The 19,953-nt window shown below is 36.1% G+C and overlaps 1 protein-coding gene across 1 annotated transcript in view; it reads left to right on the top strand.

The window, feature by feature from the left end:
- LOC140165108 (uncharacterized) overlaps positions 1-19,953 on the top strand; it is a 453,311-nt gene that overhangs the window by 191,316 nt on the left and 242,042 nt on the right. The gene's annotated exons all lie outside the window — the stretch shown is intronic.

Raw genomic sequence — 19,953 nt, 5'->3', positions numbered from 1 at the left:
CATTACTAGGGAACTCAAACTTGGTAACACTGATCATTGGGTGGAGGGCTTATAATACTTTGAAGAATGTTGAGGACAAATGTCATTTAGGGGTCAAATTTGAAATAAATGATTAGACTCAAATTTGGTGAAAAGAGGAGGGGAACATGTTAAAAGTAAAGAGGAGGTCACTTGTGGTCAAAGTTCATGTAGGGGTCAAATTTCGAAGATATGTGTGTGTCCACACCAAAGAGTCATGAAGATTTCAGATGCTGTTTATTCCCATGAGACGGTGGTTCTTGAGGAATCATGCAAAATATATTCTAGACTGAGGCTCTCAGTTGTCAACTTTCTGAGAAATGCCCAGGCAAATCGTGTGTCAGAACCAGAACATGGAGGTTTGATTCGGTCCTGTTATGTCAAATTTAACCTTTCGACCTCTGTTTGTTATTTGACACATAGTTTTAGAACATTCAGCGCACGATCATGTGAAGACTTAAGTGCATCGTAAGTTGCACTATGGTTCGCAATGTTCTCTTTAAAACTATATTTTTCAGTCGTTATTTTAACAAGCATAACACATTAAAGCCATATTATAACATTTTTGTAAAAATAGATTAGTATTTATTTTCCATAAAATGTTAGCTTTTACTGTCAGATATGTCCCCTTCTAATTTTGAGCCGAACAAGCGAGGTAAAGCATAGAAAATTGAAATTTACTACTAGCGCCCATGCATGTTACTCCCGCAGTTGTAATACGGTACAATCCTCTGGGGGGGTGTGTATGTGTACCCCGCACGCCGTGTACGTACTGTGCATACGTGTTCGACTAATATTTCCATCGTAATAATAAAATGCCGGTTCCATTGTTTTATTCAAAATCTCAGATTTTGACAAAACTACAGCACCTAAAGTCTTGATTTTTGCAGAGTATCTTTATTGACTAAACTACATTACAATCGTGTAAAAACCAGAATAAAAAAAAAAATTGAGGGCGTTCTCCTCAGCAAATGTTATAATATGGCTTTAATAATATTCCCAGTTGGTAGACAACGAAAGATTCAGCCCAACTAAGACACATTCATGTCACATGTTGCAATTTTGCTACATCGGTACACGGATCATGCTTAATGGAGTTCTTGTCAACATGTTTATTTAAAAGTAAACATGTCGATGTGACGTCTTTCTCAAAAACAAACAAACTAAGCTAGTTTCCAAATCATGCAACATTTTGCAAAAGAACATTAGGCCCTATGTTTCAATAAAGATGTTGAAGCCATTGGCGTAGCCAAGGAGGGACATCTGCCCCCTTGTGAGAAGTCTTGTCCCCACCCCTGTGGGATGCTGGCCACCCTGATATTTAAGATTGTTTGGCCTTTTAAATATTTCTTTTACTATTTTCATCAAAGTTTTCCCCCTTACAAGTTGTCTTGACCCCCCCACCGCCTTTGCCCACCCTCTGATGAAAAAGTGCTAGCTATGCCACTGGTTGAAGCATAGCACATGTGTGTCTATGGTTTATTCATGTATGTGATGGTTTCATTGCGTTTCCATGGTGATTTGAACCAAATTGGCAACTTATTTAGGGTATCTGATTATGTGATGTGATCAACCTGAATGAGCAGTGTGTTGCTAAATGGGCTATTCCAGTTGAAATTCACAGTACCCCTGTGGAAGATTTTGGAAATACCTTCAACAGGGGGAGTAAGTTTTTCAAATGTAATTGGTCGAAGTTAATCATTTTGAAATCCATACTCCCCCTGTATTATGGTTTTACCTATATCTTTTACAACTGGAGTAAATATTTCAAATGGAAGTTACCCAATTGTCTATTCTATTCAAAACTTATACTCCCTCTGTGGAAGACTTGAGCTAAATCTTCCATTTTAAATGGAATAACCCAATGTTGATTTTGAAATATTGTCAATAATAGCAGTCAACTTCCTTCATTATTTTTGTGTTCTGAGCAACATCAAAATGACCATATACCGTAAGTCCAATTGTGATGGAGTTTTCAGTGAAATAAAGCTATGAAAATGGCATTTACGGTGAAATTAAAAACTTAATGCTCTGCGTGCTAGCCAAAAAGTTCAAGTTTTTGAAATATTTTCTCAAAATATCAAGAGATATCATAAGTACTACTGAACCAATACTAGGCTTGTTTGTCCTCATTTTAATGCATTTTTCATGCTGGTTCCAAATATGGTCATGAAAATTTACATTTTTGAAATTTTTGAATTTTTGAACAAATTTTGAAACTTTGTCGTCTGCAGTCGACACCCGTGTGAAGAGAGTTAATTTTTATATAGCCTATTGCTCACCAAACAACATTTTGCTTGATCACATCACAAATACAAAAAGATGCACTTGACCCTCCAACCGCTATCCAGTGTAATAACCTACAGATTATAAAATATCTTTAATTGTATCGTTCAATAATGGTCTCAAAAGCAGCGTTTTCACTGACTTAACGGAAAATGGGCTATTTATAAACCATATACACCCCCTATGGAAGATATGACCTTAATCTCCCACACAGGGAGTGTAGATTTCAAATAGAGTCACCCATGCACTGGGGGGTGTAGATTTCATATAGAGTCACCCATGCAGGTAATCTTATTTGAAATCCACACCCCCTGTGTAGAAGATTAAGGTCATGTCTTCCATAGGGGGTGTATGGATTTCAACTGGAATAGCCTGGTGTGGCATTGAAAACAAAGATGCTATTTATTGCAATCACAAAAACAATTAAGCTTGTAACTAAAATAGACTATTAGTGGATTTTCTTATGTTAGTTGGTACCCTATCATATCAACACACCTGGAGGGTGTGTGTGATTACATGTTACTGGTATTAGCAGTCCTTTCTGTCCTTTCTTAATATCTCAATAACTTAAGGGGGTACTACACCCCTCGATAAATTTGTGTCTATTTTTGCATTTTTCTCAAAAACTAATAACACAGTGGTAACAAAGTTATACATATTATTGGGGCAAGGAATCCAGTTACTGCACTGGAATTCCAGTGACCCAAGACAAGCGGTTCGTTATTTATGATAAGAAATAAGGTACCGCTAGGATGTACCTCATTTCCTATTATATCTACTGAACCGCTTGTCTTGAGTCACTGAAATTTCAGTGTAGTAATTGGATTCCTTGCCCCAATAATATACATAACTTTTGTTACCAGTGTGTTATTATTTTTCGAGAAAAATGCAAAAGTTTTCACAAATTTACCACAAGGGTGTAGTACCCCCTTAATTGCAATGGATTTTAGATAACATTTAAACGTTGCAATGTTCATAAGTATCCTGGGTTAATTGCTACAATTTGTATGACTGCAGTCATAATTTTTGTTAAACCAAAAGTCAAAAATTTGGCAAAATTTACAACTTTTTAGGCCGGTGAAGTAAAATTTGGCTATTTTCCAAAAAAATTGAGGCAAATTATAGAAATTACCCTCATCCATATTTGCCATAAGGGAACAACCCAAAAGTTTGATGAAACCCTATAAACGAAAGTCCTTTCGTTAGAATGCTAACCCCCTCCCCCTCCACTCTAACGTAAGTGTCAAATATCGAAAATTCCATTCATTGGGCACAGGGCCGTCGATATGGTCGATGGGGTTGTAGAGGGGTGCGACATAGCATATCAAACATGTTTAAGAAACAATCATTCTATTTTATTTTGAAATATTTTTCTTCATAAAAAATTAGGACTTGCTGGATTTTCAAATAAAAAAGAATCAAAGTGCTTGATACAGCTGCTTTAAAGTTGCAGGTTGCGAGTACTGCACTCTATTTATTTGAAATCATTTTGAAGCAACCACTGTAAAATGTCAATATCGTACTTAAGAAAATACTAAAATTTTACAATTACATATTAAATCCTTAAAAAAAGATCAACTTTGACCCATGTTTTAACTACTTCTTTACAAACATAATCAGACTTTTTGACCCCCCTCCCTCCCTAATGAAAGGACTTTATAGGGCTTCATCGAACTTTTGGGTTGTTCCTTAAGTGGCCTAAAAAGGGGGATCATTGATACACCAAAAGGCCAAAAATGTGACATGTGTTTGCGGCACATCCTCATGGTCAGTTGATAGGTTCAAATAGTGTTTTGCTTGTTGTTTATTGTTTGCTTGTGAATATTGTTTATCAAGCTTAGCACTAAGCAAGCACTTAATACTTCACCCCTCAGACCATTATATAGAATGCCAGTTGACAGTGGTGATGTTCGTAGTCTATTTAGTAATTTAACAGTTAACTGATTACATAGTCTAGGGCATGTAATGCTTTATGCACCGATGAACTGGTAGATAGATCAAGAGCATCCGACCACAAAGTCATATCGCTCATAGCCATAGACAATTATGGCAATGGACAATATGGCAAGGGTCACACTAATATGGAAGTAAAATCATATTTGGTCAGTAATTTCAACCTTTATTAATAAATATGGATGTGATAATTCTCCAGGGCATAACCAGAGGGGCAGAATAGCCCCTCGTAAAGATATTTCAGGTGAAATCAGAAAATATGAAATTAGAATTACTGTGGAATCAACTAAATGCCAAAAGGTGATGGTTTTGCATGATTTAGCAACAGATAAACAAACTTTGCTCTACAGATCTCAATCTGAATACTGCTAATATGGGGCAAGCTAGGCCAGGAGGGTTGCGGGTTCCCCAAATCTACAAAAAGATGCACTTTTCAGGGGGGGTAGAATTCCTCCTCTTAAAAATATTTTAGAAAATACAAGTTAAAATTGCTGTAAAATCAACCAAATGCCGAAAGGGGGTGATTTTGCATGATTTAGCAACAGCAAACACCATGTGATTTGACTCTGAATCTGAATGCTGCTAATATGGGGCAAGCTAGGCTGTTAGGGTTTGAGAAATGAATCATGAAATTCAGCAATTGAATCTGCATTCATGTATATGCATGTTTTCTGTATTTGTCAAGCTTGGTTTAAATTTGATTCAATAAAAATGCAACTCACTAATAAGTACACCATGTAGTTGATCCTTAACAGGTCCATATCCAGGGGGTGTGGGTGTGCGACCCACCTCCCCAAGTCAACAAAAAGATCTACTTTTCAGGAGGTAAATGTGAAATGTAGGAGGAGGGGGGATGTCACCCATGTCCCCAGGACACCAGGATAACGTTGCTGTCTTGGAAATACCGAAAATATTTCAAATTTGTACATGTTGCCTATTGTTTCATATGCATTTGTCTTAACCCCTGAGCACTACCTGCCGATCTAATTACCTCTGATTGGTCAATTACATGATATCTTCATTCTAATCACTAATCAGAATATTATTTTGCAAATAATTCACCCAATTTTTTTGCATGGTGAAATTATTCTAACAAAATTGATAATGAAAACTCCTTTTTGACCAATAGGCAGTTAGTTCTCATGGGGTTAATGAAGTATAGGAGTATATAATTTGTTAAAAAATTTTGCGTAGCAGTTTTTGGCTAATTCATCATAATCAGGATACTTCCATATACTAAAGCACTATAAAAAGTGCTATACAAATGCAAAATTGGGTAGCAGTAAATGTGGAGCAAACTGCTATGCGATACAGCCCAATTCGAACCCTGGGTCAGCAGACCAACTTTGCCAATTTGGAAAAATTTGCTTGGTGTAATGTACAACTTGTCACTCCAAAAATACAACTTACTCTCATGTGATCCATAAAATTGCACTTCATTGATCCTCACATATATGATAATCTTCATCTGAAACGAGACCAGAGATGTGTTGCCCAAAGCTATTTGAAATGGGAAATTGGCAATGAGCATTTGTACAGACGTGTGTTCATTCACATCTAAATGGGTCTATTCTATGTGTGGTTGTGTTGATTCTGTTTTATTGCGGTGAAAAATATAAGCTGTATGAGCTGTCAGGGCATGGTTCCTTTAATCCAATATAAAAAGCACATGCATAGAATCTGTCCTATAGCCAAGATTTATTTGGGGAGGGGGTGCAAGTAGCTAAAAAGTGGACCATATTGTGAAGTTTTCCTTTCAAAAAGGACTAATTTCAATATTTTTCCTGGAAAAAATGGACCTTTTGTAAATTTTTCCATAAAAGAGGGCTGATTATCAATGCAAATGGTTTTTTTTCCAAAAAAATGGACTTTGTTTCAGATTGACATTAGGGATGCAGCCCCGCACCTACCCCCAGCTTTGGATAGAATGAACTTTGAATATGTATTGTGTACAAAAACTACATATAATTATAAGTCATGTACTTAACAGATATAATAATAAGGTCTAATTTTGAGCTATGGTTTCTATCAGGACTGTCAGTGATTCGCTAAAATCAACAAAATCATGAAAATCATATTTTTACATATGTGACACGATCAAGGGAAATGAGTCGGATGTCGCTTATATTGATTTTGATATATTGGCAAAGAAAGTGTTAAATTTCTTTCGTTTTATATTGTTTTAAGTGATTGATAAATTGACGTAACTTCACAAAGAAAAGTCGTATCAACATGGGGTTTTCTGTTTCTGAAAGCTCTAAATATCCTCTTTAGAAACAGGGCTGACATGTGACTCATTCTCCTTGATAATATCACATATTTGTAAAGAAAATAGGTATGCAAATGATAAGACTGAATACAGCCTATAATATAGGGTAAGATGTCACATTTTTGTCAAAAAGTTTGGGGAGTTTGTCCATATTGACACCAACACTTATACATGCAATTATTGAACAGAGCTTCATTGGAACAACACTAGGCTACTGTTTTGGGTTTTTTTTCTTCATTTTTGCTAATGTTTAAAATGAAAAATAAAAACTAATGAATATTTTATTCATGCATGTAGGGCCTATCGTTTACTTTTCACCTATCCCTCCAATTTTTTTGTTTTTTCTGACTCATTCGCTAGTATCGCTGATTTAAATGGAAGCTAATGAGCTGTGTCAGACTTAGTAATTTGTGATCTCAGTCTTTGAGTCAAAAGAATTGATATTTAATTGAACTCAATCAACTGCATGCATGCCACTAATGGACGGATCAATAATCACATTAAAGTTCAAGACGGAGTTCAAAATCTTGTCCCGATTTTGTTCCCTCAAAAATAATGTTCCACATTTCTCCAATTTGTATTGATACTTTTGTGTTCCCACTTTTTTGTAAAAGAAACTTTGTGTTCCCCTATATTCCTAGAAAACAGATACTGTCAATTAAGCCAATATATTCACATATAGATATTTTCACTGTTGCAAGCTTCAGTAACATTTTTTCATGGGCTGATGATTTCACAGATGTAGATTACTCCGTAATTAAGCTCTGTAATTAAGCTTCTTTTTGGAGCACTTTCGCAGGGTGTTGACTTTGTGGGCCTATGTCAAACAGCGAAATATGTGAAAATAAATCCACCGTGAAAATGTAAGCTTATAAAATTGGCGTTGCCCTTAAATTGCCCCCATTCCCCTGGCGTAAAGATTGATTGATTGCTAAGCCTTTGTCAAGATCGGATAATGTGTGTTCCAATTCTCCGGGGTGACACAAGGTGTCTTGCACGCACAATTGGGTGAATTTGAAATTCCTCGGAAAACATCCTCCTAAGATTTACGTGTTCAAGCTTTACAAAGATATACACATGTAACACTGGGCATATATTATCGGCACAATGCACTACTTGCACAATGTAAACAGGCAAGCGCATGGCGAAATAGGCTTAATCGTGACTATTTTGCCCTCCAAGAGTGACCCATGGTGGAGTCGGTACTCCTTGGGTGTAATTGCTTTAAAAAGCACCCATCTAATAAGGGACCAATCACAAACTCTTGTTAGGGGGACTGATGCAACAAAATTTTGGCGCGAAAATTTGTCAGGCCCCCCCTTCCAGATCTCACAAATTTCAGGGCCCCCCTTTTTGATATGAAAATTATGGGTCAACCCCATAGAAAAGCATATAAACTCAATTTTCCCAGGAAAATTTTGCATCAGGCCCCCCCTAACAAGTGTTTGTGAACGGTCCCTAACTCACTCCACGTGGGTGTCGCCTGCAGACAACAAGTTTCATTTTTATTTTTTTTAGTTAAAAATGTCAGAATTGTAAATGGTCGTGACCATGAAAAAATCATTAAAATGATTTCAAACAAGCCTAGCATTGGTTCTGTGGTTCTTCAGATAGCTCTTGATATTTGGAGAAAATATCTAAAAACTTGGACTTCTTATGTTGAAGCGTATGGCCAGTATGCAGAGTAATAAAATATTGGGTGCTTGTTAACCCTTAGACCTGACATTGGGCTTCTTGCTCACTCCATGCCGTCACCTTAATGTGGTGCTCATCGCACCCTTGCTCTGAAATATTACAGCAACCCTCCCTATTCGAAGCCAATCTTGCAAATTAAGGAGCTGTCACGTGAGGCTATTAGGTATCTCTCTATACACAGCCCAAACTATGTCAGCCTTAAAGCTCTTTAACCTGTCATAATATTACCCCATCTTCTCCTTAATGAATGACATATACAAGTAGTTGCCCCACTAACATAATGCCCGGGTATCATAACACAGGCAGGGCACGTATTGTATGGGTAGAGTCAATTTGATGGCTTTTGGAAAACAGGTTGAAAAACAGAAGCGTGCAAAATTGGAATGACAATATGCTATTAATGATGATGAAGTAAGAAGATGTTTAGGTAACACGATACCATTAGATAGTGTAATCAGTGCATGCGGCAAGATATTAGTTATAATGATGATATCAAGTGGGTAGCCAGGATTTCATTTGTGGATGTGGGTGTGGACAGCGGCATGCCAGGACTTTTTCCAGGGAAGGTTGGGGTGAAAGGGGGGCAAGGCAACTTCCAAAAGGTGCAAAATTTGATAAAATTGTCAAAAATGGGCTATGAAGGACAAAAAAGGCCCATAAATCTTTTAAGATATTTAAAAATATCAGTACCAGGCCCCTACGCAGGATTTCATTGGGGGGGGGGTGCTGATTTTGAACAAGTGGACTTGTTTTCCAAGGGGGGGGGCAATTTTGTGAAAAGTAGACTTTCTTGCTAAAATTTGGACATTTTTTGTCCAAAAAATTGTAAAATACCTGATTTTTTTGTTCAATACGCTCGCAAATTCTAAAATTTTAGGACTTTTTGTAGACTTTTCCGAATTTGGGGGTGGGGTGCACCCCCCTGCATACAGGCCTGATCAGTACGGTCAGTATCATACAGAGGCAAGAGGGGACAAGACTCACAGGGCAGGGGGGAGGGGGCAGCTTCCCCCTTTACAATTTTTTGCAAAAAGGATGACCGACTTCACAAAAGTGGTGAAAAGTTGAAGCACAAAAACAGGTCACTGTTAGGAAGGAGTCAGCATTACAGCCTTCAAACAAAGACATATTATGATCATGACATAAACCGCCATCCAACATTTCCAGATATTCAATTTCTGTGAAAGCTTGCCCGACAAAAGCGGACCTTCTGATGAATTTGGGGAGTGGTGTGTATGGATGATATTGACATAATCCGTGGGAGCAATTAAAACCAATGATGAGACAAACATGTGAAGGGAGTAATGGGCAAATCCATTTAAAGTTCACACTCCCCCTGTTGGAAGACTTTGGATATATCTTCTGCTGGGGGAGTTTGTTTTTCAAATGTAATTGGTTAGGGTTAATCATTTTGAAACTCATACTCCCCCTGTATTATGGCTCTACCTATATCTTCCACAAACTGGAGTGAGTATTTCAAATGGAAGTTAGCCAATTGTCTATTTTATTTGAAACTCATACTCCCTAAGTCAAGTGTTTATTCTATTTGAAACTACTCCCTCCCTTTGATCACCACAGATCCTGGGACTGCTCTTTCACTCTGATCGTGCAATATTTAGTGACCGCAGAGCCCTCATGATATAACATAAGGCCAAAAACAAAATTGTTGTGTTGCCCTCAAGTGGGAAAATGGGAAAGTTGGGTAGGATGGTCGGATTTATTTATTTATTTATTTATTTTATTTTTTTAAATCCCCTCAAATATTAAATAATACTTCTTCAATTAGGAGACATTTGTCAATTTTGACTTCTGGATACACGTTAGACATCAATTAAAGACTAGTCTCTCAATAAAATATTAATTTAAAGGGAAAAACTTTGATTTTTTGAACAAATCTGTAAAAATCATCATTCAAAAAAAAAAAAAAAAATTGCACCCCTGATTTTCCAGGATTTAGGGTCGGGCGGTTGAGGGCAACACAACAATATTTTTTTTTGGCCTAAGTTCAGTTTAGTGACTAGGGCACAACCCATGCACACACCCTCTGATCATCACCACAGGTCCTGAGACTGCGCATTCCCTCTGATCACCCTAGTGGCACTTCCCTGCTCAGAGAAGGTAGTTCATGGTTTTCACATTTTGTTTTAAGATAGCAACTTTTTTGAGGACTCATATCAAGGCTCGGAATCTGAGCTAAGGTGCTTCAAATTCTCTTTTATAATGAAAATTTGCTTAAAAAAGACAAAAGAGTGGTATCAAGAGTTGTGATATTTTAGCATATGTACATGAATTTGAATCCTCACACTAGTCTTGTGTAGTCTGTGAATTTTATTGAACATTATTGTAAGACCGCATACAAAATAAGGCTATGAGCCCTTTCCAAAAATTGGATATGGAATTTTACCTTTTTTCCAGTTAGGTTCAACTAAAAGATTTAGAAGTGTGCTGTTTCATCTTGCAAAACATGATATTACTTTTCTAATTCCAAAATTGAGTTATATTAATCTGGAATTGTGAGTAGGCTAAAATCCGGAGCGAAAAAACATAACGATATGAAAAAGATGACAAATATTTCTGTAGATGGATCATACCAGTTTGATCAAAATTTGCCTCTTTAAAGAATTCTTTAACTTTGGATTTCTAAACTGCTTGAACTTATCCGTAGTGCTAAAAGATTGTTATCCTCTTCTATGTGTGTAATTATGCAAAAGTCAGGATAAAATAAAATCCAAAAATATTTAATAAATTTAAGAATCCAAATAAACCAAAACTTTTCATTAGATTAGCATTGATGAGAAAAACATTGAAATGAGTACATACATGCAAAGTCTTGGTACAGATAAGTCTTTTGACGTAATGGAAAAGTATTGAAATTACATAATGAAACCTGTTATAGTTTGCATGCCTTAGCAGTATAGCGTGCAAAGTATTAATAAAGTGGTGTGATTCATTACAGGAATGTGAACCAATCAATTCAAATAACAAATAGACTCTAGCTTCTATTTCACCCGAACACTTACCTTAAATCAGAGAGTTTGATCGAATATAATAGGCACGACTCATAACATTGTGTAGCGATATTGAATGGTGTATTGAATGCCACGGAATCGGTGAAAGCAAATCGACACTTTCCATTTTCTAAAATGCGTCGCATGCTTTTGTTCATTAACGCAAATGCAACACGCGCATTAATAACTAAAAAAATGAACCATTTTTGTCAATTATCGGAGGCTGAGTATAAGTAATTCATCAAGTATGAGATGGGATTAGTAAAATGAGATTGAAAGAGGAATGATACTAGGATCCACAACATCCCCATCCATCAGTGCGCAGTTCTTTAACCCCAATACATTTGCACATTCATCGAATGACCTTTGAAAATTTGGGTACAAAAATTCATACTCTGCAACTTGAGGTCAAATTTTGCACTATGATTGTTTAATTGAGGTTATTGAACAATGTCATTGGGATGAGGCCATCGTGGTCCATAGAAAGTTACTTTTCTATCATCAAATGTTCAAAACCTCATTAGTTAGGTAGCATACCAAGTTAAGAGTTTTTCAGGGGAAAATTCTTACATTTTCTGTTATTTTTTCAATTTACTTTTTAATTATATGTCGTATTGTGAAGATCGTGATACCAGGATATGGATTGATGTAATTTGTTTTATATCAAGTCATTTAAATTCTCTAATTTAATGGTTTAAATGGGTGTGATCCGATTGACGGTCTCATCCCCCATTTTTCTTCATCAAAACTGTGATTTTGGTATCAGAAGAAAGCTTTCTTTTTCTCATCACATTAGGAAAATTTAACACCAGAAATACACCACAAAAACGTGATGCATTGTTGTAACCACACATGCATGAAGTGTATGAACTAGCCTATGGGGTATTTGTTATACAAGTTTTTGCTTCTCATATTAAAACTGCTAGAACAATACAACTCATATTTTGGAAAGACATTGTTTTAATAGCAGGCTTCAATGTAATATAGAAAACAGGAAAATGTAGGAAAAGATTAGCCCACATCCCAGGACCATGCCCCTTTAACATGGGGTGCACAGAGGTATAATTGCCCTTCAGTCTCAGAACAAAAATCATTGAAAATGCCACTATTAGGAAAAAATGAACCAAAGAGCTAGACTTCAGAACTATTTTAATAGTTCTGAAGTCTAGCTCAAAAGACCTATAAGGATGACCCTGGTCAATTTTTGTTGATTCAAACTTGATTTCAAATTGTGATTTTGCAGTGTAAACAAGCATGCAATTGGAAGTTCGTAATGGTTATTACATTGAAACATCAAGTGAAGTATGAAATTAGAATTCACTATTTCGTTGACTACCCTTCTCTGCTTGGTCTGAACACCCCACCAAATAATAATTTATGCTAATCCTTATTTGCAATTTGAATTTTATGTCTCAATTGAAGTCAACTTCTCTCTGTGGAAATTGACTTCTCTCTGAGGAAATGGCATTTTATGTGTAAGGCTCTAGGCTCCGGTCTATGTCGTTAATGTTCCATATCAATATAGAATGTACACAGCTCCTTGATACATGCATCTGACATTGGCCAAATAGCATCGACTCACTTACACAAAGTCTGTTCTATTTGTATATTATCCATGTTTAATGAAATTCAAACAGGGCCATTTCCATGCAAACAATGTTGCAATCAGTGGCTGCTTTCTCCCAGGTGCATTCTCCAAACTGTTATATGCAAAGATATTAGATTCAAAGAGAACATACTCAGAATTGCGCATATGTCACTAGGATCAACAACATGCTCATCTATCAAGGCACATTTCTTTAACCCTAATACAGTTGCACATTCATTAAATGACCTTTGAAAAATTTGGTATACAAACTCATACTCCGCAAATTGATGTCAAATTTTGCTCTATGATTGTTTAATTGAGGTTAATGAACTATGGCACTGGAATGAGGCCATTTTTAGAGAGCTAGACTTTATAACTCTTAAGACTTAAAGGATGACCCTTGTCAATTTTTGTTGATTTAAATTTTATTTCAAAATGCGATTTTGCAGTGTAAACAAGCATGCAATTGGAAGTTCGTAATGGTTATTACATTGAAACAGCAAGTGAAGTATGAAATAGAATTCACTATTTCGTTGACTACCCTTCTCTGCTTGGTCTGAACACCCCACCAAATAATAATTTATGCTAATCCTTAGTTGCAATTTGAATTTTATGTCGCAATTGAAGTCAACTTCTCTCTGTGGAAATTGACTTCTCTCTGAGGAAATGGCGTTTTATGTGTAAGGCTCTAGGCTCCGGTCTATGTCGTTAATGTTCTATATCAATATAGACTGTACACAGCTCCTTGATACATGCGTCTGACATTGGCCAAATTGCATCGACTCACTTACACAAAGTCTGTTCTATTTGTATATTATCCATGTTTAATGAAATTCAAACAGGACCATTTCCATGCAAACAATGTTGCAATCAGTGGCTGTTTTTCCCAGGTGCATTCTCAAACTGTTATATGCAAAGATATTAGATTCAAAGAGCACATACTCAGAATTGCCCTGTGTGTAATACTATGGTAAATTTGCCATCTTGAATTGACAGATATGGAAACCAAAATAAAAAAAAACACATTTTGAAAAGTGTTCTGATTTTTTTCAAAAATATTCAATCAAAATCAATAAATTTTGGCCAAAAAGGGCTGATTTTACATGATTTTAGCATAAACTAAACAAAATTCTCCCAAAATCTGTGTCGGTCAGGCCAGTAAAACAGTTGTTTTTTTGTCACCTTAATATTTCAATTTCAAATTTGCTGACTTTGGCCCCCATGAACCAGGTCGCATCACATATAGCCATTTCTCAGGCAGGTCCTAGACATTGTTTCTATGATTTATTCAGATTATTTTTGACCCAATTTCATAACTTGAGAGCACTTAATGGGAATACTTGATAAGGTTGCAGTTTTAAAGGTTCACATGCATGACATGGGATGATATAATTAGAGGAGTGCTAATTAGGTAAACAAATAACATTTAAATTTCCATATTTTTGGTATAAAATTTGCAAAATGTTTTTCCTATTCGTAACTACATTAAAGCCGGATATAATTATTCCAAAATTAGCCTGGCAAATCATCCTTTACTATTGTATTTTGTGGTCAACTTGTGTGTTTTAATATCATCTGTGGCAACATATTTATAAAAAAAACGGAAAATCAACCAACTAATCCTGACTTTTGGAGCAATGTAACTTGTTTTTTACCTGAGGTCAAATAGGAGCTGCCAAAATTCTACTTATGTGGAAATTGAGCTAAATTACATAATATTTTAACAACAGTGCTTCAAAAATATTGTCTTACATTTTTGACCCAGATTACTAGGAATGTAGCCTTAGAGCAAAGATCACAGCCATTTCGTAGACATTTTACTATGATTTTATTCATAATTTTGACCCAATTTCATACATCAATGTCTACAAGTGCACTTATAGGGAATGCTTGAGCAGGTTTCAGTTAGAAAAGTCCACAGGCATGATATGGGATGCTAATGAGAGGAGTGCGGTTAATAGTGTGTTTCTATATTAAATATCTAGACATTTTCAGGTAAATTATTCTATAGCCATGCAGCTAATAGTGGTAAATTTGACATGCATTTACCCCCCCCCCCCTCCCCAATCTTGGGCTTTGCCGAAATTGGAACATTTTCTAATTTGGAGCAAAAAAAATCATCATTTTGTACCATAGATTTCAGATGCTAGGAAATTCACTTCCCATTCTCCCAATTACCTCCGGAAGATTTTTCTGGCAACACCACTCTAGTGCTGTTCACAAATTTGAGATGAATCTGTCATTTAGTAGTTTAAAATTACCAATGATAACCAACACCATCAAAAGGAGCCTGTAATATAATTTTCACATATAGTCCAGGAGATGGGCTTTCTACTGATACCAAAACTCAAATTTTATGGGCAAAAAGTGGGGATGTGCAGTTGTTGATTGGCCTATCCTCCCTCCTTTAACTCTCTTCACGCGGGTGTCGACTGCAGACGACAAGTTAAAAAAAAATTCAAAATTCAAAAATTTCAGAAATGTAAATTTTCATGACCATATTTGGAATCAGCATGAAAAATGCATTCAAATGAGTACAAACAAGCCTAGTATTGATTCAGTGGTTCTTAAGATAGCTCTTGATATTTTGAGAAAATATCACAAAACTTGAACTTTTTCCATTGAAGCGCATGGCTTCTAAGCATGCAGAGCATTAAGCAACAGGAAAAGTTAGAATCAATACAAGTCATTTCAGGTTACAAACTCAATGTAAGTAAAGCTGTTTAAAGCAAACACAAGTCAGAGAGAGTAGGTCAGAATGAAATGACTGTTGTATTAACCTACAACAATCATCATGGAAAAAATGTTGGCACACTTTGCCTGTCTTTTGGTGAATCCCCAATTCAATGTTAGACAAAGCCATGTTGTCAATAGGTCTGTGAGCCCCTCCAACATTGAAAGATGGAGAGTGGGGAACATGACTTCTCTCTAATCCGAAGGGTCACTAGTCCGAAGGTTCTCTAGTCCGAATGGTCGCTAGTCCGAAAACCAAAGTTCGTTAATAGGAAGGTTCTCTCGTCCGAATATAGAATAAGGGTTAGGGTTAGAGTTAAGGTGTAGGGTTAGGGTTAGCGACCCTTATTCTTTATTCAGACTAGAGAACCTTATTTATTATTCACAAACTATTGAACCCTCGGACTAGAGAACCCGATATTCAAACTAGCAAACTTTTTTCAGAATTCAGACTAGTGAATGGTAAATTACGTGTTCAGACTAGCGAACCTTCAGACTAAGGAGCATTTGGACTAGGGAACCTTCAGACTAGAGAGTTGTCGCTGTGGGGAAGGGTGAGAAGCATGTTTCACTCATCTCACCAATTTTGATAGGGCATGCATTTCAATTGTTTAGTACGAGTGTGCCAACCATTTTATTAAAATCCACATTCCCCTGTGGAAGATTTTGGACATATCTTCTACAGGGGGAGTATGAATTTCAAATGGAATGAACACATTAGGCAGCTCCATTTGAATTTCATACACCCTATGAGAAAGATTCAATCTCAATCTTCCCCTGAGGGAGAGTGAGTTTCAAATGGAGCTGCTAATGTGCTCATTCCATTTGAAATTCATACTCCCTCTGTGGAAGATATTTACAAAATCTTCCACAAGGGTAGTGTGGATTTTAAATGGAATAGCCCATTGTAGCTTTGCTTCAAAGCTGACCTATATTTGTCCACCTGATAGAAAATAAAAACAACTGAGACAAAATATCATGACATATACCTTCTGACACTGGTGGGTGGGACTTTCTTGGTCACTGAGGCTAACACTTTAGGTTTGCCTTGGTCACTGGGGCTATACTTTGTTCGGCATATAATTGGCAAAAATTATTCAGTTTTTGTTACTGCATGCTTCAATAAAGTTCTAACTTCAATTCACATAGGCATATGTCAGTCACGCATTATGCAAAGAGCATCAGGTGCTGCGCCCAACTGCATGCTCACCATTCTAATCTACGATTTGAGTGTTTGTCAATTATAAGTTCAACAAAGTATAGTACTGATTTGCATATGGTTCACCAGACAGAAATAGTTCTCACTCATCAAAAAAGATTGATTTGTTTTACCTTTTTTCTCCTCTCTTTTCCCCAATTTCTTGCCATTTCTTTTTCACATCTGAATTTTGTTGGTAATTCTGCACAAATTGCTGAATATTCATATGGATTGAGTCTGATGTAGACAAAATTTAGTCGTGACTTTTCTAGATTGTTTGATTATCTAGATATTTTTTAATGCTGCTTTTTGCTAAAAACATCAAAATCAAATTATTTTAATCTGATATAGAAAATACTAGAAACTGCCTCCTTTTGTTTTAGCGGCACCTTTAAATCAATTTTCCCAACATGCAATTCATTTGGCGTAATCGTATCACACCGACACCGTCAAGGAATGAACATATTAGAGCAAAGTGCATATTCTTGTAAGCTTAACATTAGCACTGACATGCCTATGTAAGCGTGTCTTGATAGTATTCCAAATAAAAGTCATTTTAAAATATGACGGTGTTTCTGATTTATTATCAAAATTTTTCATGATGACTGCATTTTTTGTCAAAGTCAATGCTTACTATTGAACAAATAAATTTCCACAGGTAGGAAACAAACCAAAAGTTTGGTGATGCCCTGGAAACAAGTGCAAATGTACACAATTCCAATGTGAAAGATCAACTTTTACTAATATTTGAATTAATTATTTGCAAATATAATCTTTTTGAACCCTTCCCCAGTAGTGTATCCAGTGATGGGAGACAGAGTGCCCCCTGTCAAAAAATGAAAGAGAAAAGTGGCCCTCTGACGAAAAATGAACGAGAAAATCAGGAAAGGCAAAGGAAAAGAAAAGGAGGCAAGGAGCCTGTTTCCCACCCAGATCATGGGCAGTGGCGGCACCAGGAATTTTTTTTTCAGGGGGGGCATGGGGGGGCAAAGTGATTTTCAGGGGGGGCAAAATTGGCACATTGTGCAAAATTGCCGTAAAAAGTGGAAATTTACGTGATTTTGGGGGTTTGCCTCAAAAGTGGGGGGGCAAGAAAAATATTTGGGGGGAAATGCCCCCGGTAGCGCTGCCACTGATCATGGGCCAGAATTGTGTAAAATACCAAATTTTTTGTACACCCTGACCAAGAAAGCTGACTACATCCCTGCTTCCCCTTAACAAAAGGACATTTGTTTAGGATGTTATAAAACTTTTGGTTTGTCCTCTAATATCACAAATTACTCAATTGTCAACATTTTCATGGGGGCCACTACTGCCTTTCTTACAGAGCCCATGATTGGTTGCTGACATGATATAATCATAATTATGTGTAACCAATCAAATAGAACTTATAGATCTGTCAGCAATTTAAAGCTTAAATTCCCTTCATTTCTGTTGATCATTCTTGCCATACCTCTGATTGGCTCAATACATGATATATACCTCTTTATAACCAATCAAAATGGTTCTTAGATGCTGAAAATTGAGCGGTCCAAGTATTCAAAACTAATTTCAAAACTTGCCAAAACACTTTTAAAAAAATGGGTATTTCATATGCAAATCTAGGCTACACATAAAAATTCTTGAAATTAAATACTGTGCAAAATAAAACAGTTTTACTGCATAGGATGAGTTATAAGCACTAACAGGTATAATATCTCATTTCATGTGTTAAACACTTACTCACCATTGTATGCTTCTATATATTGAAGGTGATGAATTATTTCCAGAATATATTAATGCTCCGCATGCTGGCCAAAGGCTTCAACATAAAAAGTCAGTTTTGGGATATTTTGTCAAAATACCAAGAGCTATCTCAAGAACCTCGGGAGCCAATACTAGGCTTGTTTGTACTCATTTTAATGCGTTTTTCATGCTGATTCCAAATATGCACATGAAAATGTAAAATTGTGCAATTTTTTGAAATTTTGAAAATAATTGAAACTTGTTGTCGACACCCCTTGAGAGTTAAGGTGTAACAATAGATGTTTAAATTAGAATAACAAAAGTATATTCTTACCTTCATACATATTTCATGTTGGTATCAACTATACCTATATAAAGTCTACGCCATTGTTAAAATTCATGAGATTTTTTGTTCAAAGTATTTGGCTATTCCATTTGAAATCCACACTACCCCTGTGGAAGATTTTGGAAATATCTTTCCCAGGAGGAGTATGTTTTTCAAATGTAATTAGTCAGGGTTTATCATTTTGAAACCTATACTCCCCTGTATTATGGCTTTCACAACTGGAGCGAGTATTTCAAATGGAAGTTACCCAATTTGTCTATTCTATTAAAAACTCATACTCCCTCTGGAAGATTTCAGCTAAATCTTCTACATGGGGAGTGTGGATTTGAAATGGACTAGCCCATTGTCAGTATTAACATTGTTGGGGTAAAGGGTTAAGCAGTAACTATTTGTCACTTTTTATTTTAATGGATATTAAAATATTCATCGAGATCAATCATTCTCATTCACAGCTACGATAAACCATCTTTAATAGTCAAGAATATATCATACATGTGTATTAATAATACATCACAATAGTGTGGATTCAGATTTGTGTTCGGTATGAAGTGTTCATCTTGTGTGCAGAGTTGCTAGCAATTTTTTTAGACACCGAAAATTCACCCAATTTTTCTCTTAGCCCTAACTTAAAGCCTCAATGTACGATTTCCGTCAAAATGTTGAAATAATATTAGTAATAACTGACAGGAAGGGTTGCTGTCCATTTTAGGTTGAAATGACAAGGTAAAGTGAAAGAAACCCCATTGGTTATTTTGGCCATTTAACACACAGTTCTATGGGAGGACATATTATCATAATTTTTAAATTATGATAATATGTCGAACTTTGCTCTGTTGACCTACAAAGACAAGAAATTTGGCCGATTCCAGTTAGGTGCAAGTTGGGACATGTGTAAACATTACAAATATGCAAAAAAATCAGGTTTGAAAAAAATTAACCAATTTTATATTATAAGATCATACATTATGGCTTTAAGTCTGATTCAGACTCCACGTTGCAACATCGCGCGATGTTTTTTTACACCACAGCATCACGCAATGAAATTTAAATGTACTGCAATGATATATCGCGATCACGATGAAGTGTTGCTGTTCTGTTTTTGTTCTTCCCTGGTGAATGCTAACCTTGATTTTC

This window comes from Amphiura filiformis, chromosome 11 (assembly GCF_039555335.1).
Source record: "Amphiura filiformis chromosome 11, Afil_fr2py, whole genome shotgun sequence".
Lineage (NCBI taxonomy): Eukaryota > Metazoa > Echinodermata > Ophiuroidea > Amphilepidida > Amphiuridae > Amphiura > Amphiura filiformis.
Note: the sequence above shows the minus strand (reverse complement) of the source record. Positions and strands in the feature narration are given on the sequence as shown.